This window comes from Schistocerca gregaria, chromosome 4 (assembly GCF_023897955.1).
Source record: "Schistocerca gregaria isolate iqSchGreg1 chromosome 4, iqSchGreg1.2, whole genome shotgun sequence".
NCBI lineage: Eukaryota > Metazoa > Arthropoda > Insecta > Orthoptera > Acrididae > Schistocerca > Schistocerca gregaria.
This window is the reverse complement of record NC_064923.1, coordinates 204,330,491-204,337,899: the sequence shown is the minus strand read 5'-3', so window position 1 is coordinate 204,337,899 and position 7,409 is coordinate 204,330,491.

Here is a 7,409-nt window from a genome sequence, read left to right as displayed (position 1 = left end):
GCTGCTATTCTCTTCTTGTCTGAACTATTTATCGTCCATGTTTCACTTCCATACATATTGATACACTGTAATTAGGCTGTTTAGGTTTTTATGTTGGTAACGCCACGTAGCGCTCTGTATTGAAATCACTGACTGTGCTGTGTGGCTGGTTGGCATTATTGGAATATTCGCTACTGTATTGTTGGGCAGTTGGATGTGAACAGCGCGTATCGTTGCGCAGTTGGAGTGAGCCGCCAGCAGTGCTGGAAGAGTTTTGAGAGCGGACGATCTGGACGTGTGTCCGTCAGAAAAAGGAAATTTGTACGACTGGATATATATATAACTTTTGAACACTATTAAGGTAAATACATCGTTTGTTCTCTATCAAAATCTTTCATTTGCTAACTATGCCTATTAGTAGTTAGTGCCTGTAGTAGTTAGAATCTTTCATTTACTTGGTAGTCTTGGCGCTCGCTGTATTGAAGTAGTTCGAGTAAGGAAGATTTTTGTGAGGTAAGTTATTCATGAAAGATATAGGTTATTATTTGGCAGCGCCATTCTTTTGTATGGATTATTGAAAGTCAGATTGCGTTGCGCTAAAAAAAAAATATTGTGTGTCAGTTTAGTGATGGTCAGGATCAGTAAAGAGAGAAATGTCTGAGTACGTTCAGTTTTGCTCAGCTGTTTGAAAATCAAATAACGTAAGAGGTTTTCCAGCACTGTCATTTATAATTTTTTTAAGGGGACATTACAACACTCCATAGATATACTTTCAGGAAAGACTTCCTGACGCTTAAATCTATACTCGATGTTAACAAATTTCTCTTCTTCAGAAACGCTTTCCTTGCCACTGCCAGTCTACATTTTATATCGTCCCTACTTCGACCATCAGCAGTTATTTTGCTGTCCAAACAGCAAAACTCATATACCACTTTAAGTGTCTCATTTTTTAATCTAATTCCCTTGGCATCGCCTGATGTTATTCGACTACATTCCATTATCCTTGTTTTGTTTTTGTTGATATTCATCTTATATCCCCCTTTCAAGACCCTGCCCAATCCATTCAGTACTCTTCCACGTCCTTTGCTGTCTCTGACAGAATCACAACGTCTTTGACAAAACTCAGTGTTTTTATTTCTGATACCTCCACTAATTCCTAGTCCAAATTTTTCTTGTTTCAATTACAACTTGCTCAAGGTACAGATTGAGTAACATAGGGATAGGCTACAACGCTGTCTCAATTCCCTTCTCAACCACTGCTTCCTCTTTATGGCCCTCGACTCTTATAACTGAAATCTGGTTTCTGTACAAATTGGAAATAGCCTTTCGCTCCCTGTATTTTACGCAAGCCACCTTTAGATTTTGAAAGAGTATTCCACTCGGCATTGTCAAACGCTTTCTTTTAGTCTTCAAATGCCATAAACGAAGGTTTGCCTTTCCGTAGCCTGCCTACTAAAAGAAGTCGTAGGACCAGTATTGCGTCGCGTGTTCCTACGTATCTACGGAATCTAAATTGATCTTCCCCGAGGTCGGCTTCTACCAGCCTTTCCACTGTTCTGTAAAGAATTCGTGTTAGTATTTTGCAATCATGAACTGATAATTCGGTAATTTTCACACCTTTCAGCATCTGCTTCCTTTGGAAGTGGAATTATTACACTGTTTTTGAAACCTAAGGTTATTTCGCCTATCTCATACATCTTGCTCACCAGATGGAAGAGGTTTGTCATGGCTGGCTCTCCGAAGGCTGTCGGTAGTTGCAACGGAACGTTGTGTACTCCCGGGGCCTTGTGTCGATTTAGATCTTTCAGTGCTCTTTCCAATTTTCCATGCAGTATCATATCTCCCATCTGATCATTTAGGTCTTCTTCTATTTCCATAATATTGCTCTAAAGTACAACTCCTTTGTACAGACACTATATAATCCTTCCACCTTTCTGCCTTCCCTCCTTTGCTTAGGACTGATTTTCCATGTCGGCTCTTGATATTCATACAGGTGGTTCTCTTTTCTCCAAATGTCTCTTTAACTTTCCTGTAGGTGGCATCTAACTTTCCCCTAACGATACGTGCTTCTAAATCCTTACATTTGTCCTCTAGCCATTCATGCTTAGCCTTTTTGCGCTCCCTCTCAATCTCATTTTTGAGACGTTCGTATTTCCGTTCGCCTGCTTCATTTACTTCGTTTTTAAGCTTTCGTATTTCATCGATTAAGTTCAATATCTCTTGTGTTACGCAAGGATTTCTAGCAGCCGTCGTCTTTTGGTGATATGTAAGTTATACTACAAGGAAGACGAAGCTATTGGTACCAAAGGAATTCCGGAACCAGTCATTGGGAGGATGTGGAAACGAAGTTAGTGGATCCTACTGTTAGAGCGTCCATAGAATCTCGCAGATTAGTTGGGAAAGACGGTTTCTGGATTCATATCCGACTTCGTGTAGCACCTTAGCGAGTACTGGGAGCTCTAGCACGATCGTAAGTAATCGAGCCTACACGCTCACCACAGCCTGCGAATTTCTTCTCCACTCCGGAGTTACAACAGTTGTGAGGGCCTAAAATAAGGGAATGGCGAAGCCATTGGCAAACAGAAGGTCTTTTTTCAAACTTTGCAAAGAAGGAGAGCGTTTACATCGGACCTAGAAGATCGTTTTTAACAATTCCAAGGCAGCGAATCATATGGTTTTATAACTGTTCTTTCCCTTTAGTAAGCTGGTAAATTTTGCAGTGAATGTAAAAATCAAAAGAGAAAAAGGCGATTATATTGATGAGATGAACGACGAAAATCCGCGAAACCTGTGTTGTTGATCTATCATTAACACGATGATGCGTGACCGTGGAAAGACGATTTATCAATTTTGTTCATCAGAATTAACTTTGCAATGAAACTTACTCCATATATCCGCATCTGACTTCTTTATCATGTAATTAAATGAAGGTAGATTTGTTTCCTAGAACGTGCCGTGAGCTTTCAACACTCCGACAATGGCGGTTGAACCATTACGTCATCGTTTTACGACGACCAACAACGAATATTTGCTGAGTAGTAGCAATGTATTCTGCCTTACGGCATGTCTTGTCATGGGTTAAGCCTCTCCACGTTTGTCTGTCCATAGCTTTTCATTTCTGAATATTTGTCTCCTCTTATATTGTCTAGCATTTGATATCTTCCTTTTCCTCTTCCCATTTTTCACTCCACCATTCCTTCTATTCCATCCTTCAATAAACAGTCCCTGCTCAAACAATGTCCCATCCAGTTTCGTTTCCTCTTTCAGCATGTTTCTTTCTTCTCCAACTTTTCTTAATACTTCTTCAGTCCTTACTCTGCCTTCCATTTCACTTTTTCCTTTCTTTTCCATATCCACATCTCTGATGCCTCCAATCATCTTTCATCTTCCTTCCTCAATGTCCAGGCTTCCGCAGCATACAGTGCAACGCTCCAGATGTAACATTTGGCAAGTATTTTCCTAAGATCTTTGTTTAGTGTTCCGCAAAGTAGTTTCTGATTCCTCTTGAATCTTTCTTTTGCCTTTGCAATTATTTTCCTAGTTTGTGTTGAGCAACACATACCATCTATTATTACACTTCCCAAGTAACTGAAGTTATTCCCTTGCTCTATTTCCTCTCCCTCTATTTTGATACGGCATTTTCTCCCCTTTCCTCCAATTACCACGCTTTTCGTTTTCTTCTTGTGAATCTTCATTCCATATTCTTCTAATTTTATGTTTAGATCATCTAACATTGGTTCCATCTCTCTTATACTCTCTACCATCACGACCTTGTCGTCTGCAGGTCTTATACACTCTATTCTCCTACCCCCTATACAAAATCCTACACTTCTGCCAAAACTTTCATTAATAATTTGCTCCAAATAGATATTGAACAGTGTTTGTGATAAACAATAACCTTGTCTTACACCTCTTCCCAGTTCAGTTTCTTCACGCATCAAACCTCCTATTCTTACTCTTGCTCTTGCTCTTGCTGTTCAAATATAAATTTCTAATTAGGCGGGATCGGTTGGGATCGGTTGGTAGGACATCTTCTGAGACATCAAGGGATCACCAATTTAGTATTGGAGGGCAGCGTGGAGGGTAAAAATCGTAGAGGGAGACCAAGAGATGAATACGCTAAGCAGATTCAGAAGGATGTAGGCTGCAGTAGGTACTGGGAGATGAAGAAGCTTGCACAGGATAGAGTAGCATGGAGAGCTGCATCAAACCAGTCTCAGGACTGAAGACCACAACAACAACAATAATTAGGCGTCTAGCCCTCCAGTCAACACTATTAGGTGAAGACAAGGAGTAAATTAAGTAATACAAGTGAATAAAGCAAATCTTCAGATTTTTTTTATAATTAAGGTTGTTTAAACAGCCATAACAAGACATTGCCTTTTATTACAACTGTTCAGTAAGACGGCTACGACAGAAGAAAGCGAGTACAAGACGGTAATGAGACACTAGCATTTGTTATAGAAAGAAATTCGTATCGAAAATAAGTCATAAAACATGTCTCTGAGACCGGGAAGGTGTGATAATACTAGTTATGGGATTAGTGTTTTCAGGAGTCTACATGCCTTCAGCTTTGTACAGTTAACCGTTTAACTGAAAATTCATATAGTTGTAGGAACTGATGGTATTTAGACTGTATTCATCTACATCCACAACGTAACTCAGCAGTTCACAATTAAATACCTGGCAAAGGGCTCATCAAAACACTTTCACATCATTTCTGTACTGTTCCATTCTAACAGCGCGCGGGAAAAACCACTTAAATCGTTCCATGCGAGCTCTGATTTCTCTTATTTTGCTACGATGAGAATTTCTCCCTATGTATGTGGGTGTTAAAAAAATATTTTCACTCTCTGAGGTGAAAGTTGGTGATTGAAATTTTATGAGAAAGTCGTGCCACAACGAAATACGCCTCTGTTGTAAGGACTGCCATCCCAATTCGTGTGGCATACCACTGGTACTCTCTTCCCTATTTCACGATAAAACAGAATGAACTGACCTTCTCTGAACTTTTCGACTCTTCCGTCAATCGTATCTGATTCTGATGCCACACCGCACAAGAATACTCCAGAAGAGGTCGGGAAAGCGTAGTGTAAGCAGTCTCTTCTATAGACCTGTTGCTTTTTCCAACTGCTCTGTCAATGAATTGCAGTCTTTGGTTTGCTTTCCACGCAACATTATCTACGTGATGTATCCAATTCAGGTTATTTGTTATTGTAATCCCTAAGTATGTAGTTGAATCTACAGCCTTCTGATTTCTATGATTTATCTTGTAACCGAAGTTTAGCGGATTACTTTTAGTAGTCACGTGGATGATTTTAGGGTTTTCTCCGCCGTTTCGTCGTCAGTTTTTCGATTCAGTTTACTGTTCGTGACGTTAAAGTGACAGTGATTCCCAGTGAAAGGAGAGCCACAGTTTTTTCTGTGGTTGCAGTTTTTTTCCTTCCTTAATCTTTCGGAAATGAGAATTAAGTTACCTCACTAAACTCTCAGGAGTCGCGTCAGGATCTAGAAATGCCCTTTTTCTAATAAAACATCTATTCCACAGGTTTTTCTTACTCGATTAGAAAACGAAGCACTTTGTATACGCCAAAGTCTAGGAAGATTCACGTAGCGTTCAATCAAAGCCAAAACTGCATCTCTTTGTTTTCATGCAGGTCAGGACAACAATAGTCTGAGGTCCAGGTGTCTGGTGCTGGTGAGACTGTACGAACACTACGACTGCAGGAAGGAGCTGCGCCAAGTTAGCGTCGAAAAAGACGAGCCTCTTGCGCAGGCCGGTCTGAAGTGCGCAGTTCTCTCCACTGTCCATGATGTTTCTCTTAAACCATGACGTCATACGTGATAAACTGTGCCGTTCAACTGAAGGTGTATAGTTCCCCTTAGGAATGGGAAGCATATTGTTGCTCAGGCAGAGTTGAACAATATGGAGAGAGGAATGATGGATTTGGAACACAAGTGAAAGGTGCAAATGCTGAGTTTTAGTGCGTTGGACGAGGGGCGGGGGCTAGTGGAGTTGCGTGGTGGCTGGGGGGCAGGGCGATAAGGCGCGCTAGAAAAGGTGCTAGAGAAGTCGATAGCGAGTACAGGCTTGGGTTGCACAGCTCAAACCTAAACACTTCTTCAGTTACGTGAATTACAACTTCGTTGTGTGAGAACATGGCACAAAGACACAATGAGTTCCTGGGCCACCTAAAAGATGTCTAAAGCACACACCTCACGATAGAGCTAGAACAGAATGGATGTCTTCTATTTCAATACACCCTAACAAAAAGAAACAAAAAGAAAAGTAGATGTGCAGTCTACCGAAAGAAGACCCACACGGACACGCAACGACCTGTCATCTTCCGCCACAGTGAAACACTCTTCTAACGACGCTAGATCACAGTGGCACGTGCCATTTGTGACAAAGGCAGCCTCCCAGCTGAGTTGAAACACCTTGAACATGTGTTTCGCCACAGCTCAGCCGCACATCGCAGAAAACGAGTGCAGCAGCAGTGCAGTAGCGAGTCGCATATTTAGCTTTCATATTTGTTTTGTAGTTTGATTCTTAATGTATTTTCGAGTGTGTGTGCACTTGCATATTTAATTACATAAAATCCTTGCGTATTCTCGTATTTGAGAGGAGTAATATTGCTTATTGATAGCCGTAGAATATAAATTCGCGGAGTCGTTAGATATTAGCAGTAGGATGGATAGGGTGTGTGAGTGATGTGTGCGGGCGCAGGAGGAACTGGCCGCGGTTTGCGAGCAGCTGAGCGTGCTGTTGGCCACGGTCAGCCGCCTTCAGGCTGCTACCCCGAGGTGCAGCGACGGCGGAGGGTCTGGCGCGTTGCTTGAGACACCCCAGGTGTCGCTTGCTGCGTCCGCTGACTCAGCCGCCGAGGCACCTTCTAGTGTCTCCAGCGCGTTGGGGCAACGCCACTTAGGAACAAGGCCTCACATCGTGAGTCTAAGGAGCCTGTGACGTCACGGGTAGGGGTCTGAGGAGCTAGGTACCGACACACGTGATTCGTAGCGTTTCCATATTGTACTTTGGGCTGTTCGTGAGTAGTTATTTGATCTATACTCAGTTACGGTGCCCCGAAGGTGTTGTATGCCGAATTGCAGGGGCAATTACGATAATGGACCTAAAGTCAGTGTATTTTATTTTCCATCTGACGAGAATTTAAGACGAAAACGGTTATCGGCTGTTCGCAGACGAGACTGGACACCGAGTAAGTACTCTGTTGCAAGTATCAGTGTATTTGTTTGGTTAGTGTTTCGTAGTTACCTGAAATGTAGTCCAGCTGAACAAAATACAGTAAACAGAAGAATGTATTTATAATCTCATACCTCATTAATTTTCGTTATATGTTTTAAAGACAACTGTATGCTTGTTTTTAGATATGTGACCTGCATTTCAACAAGGACGATGTTTTAAGCAGTAC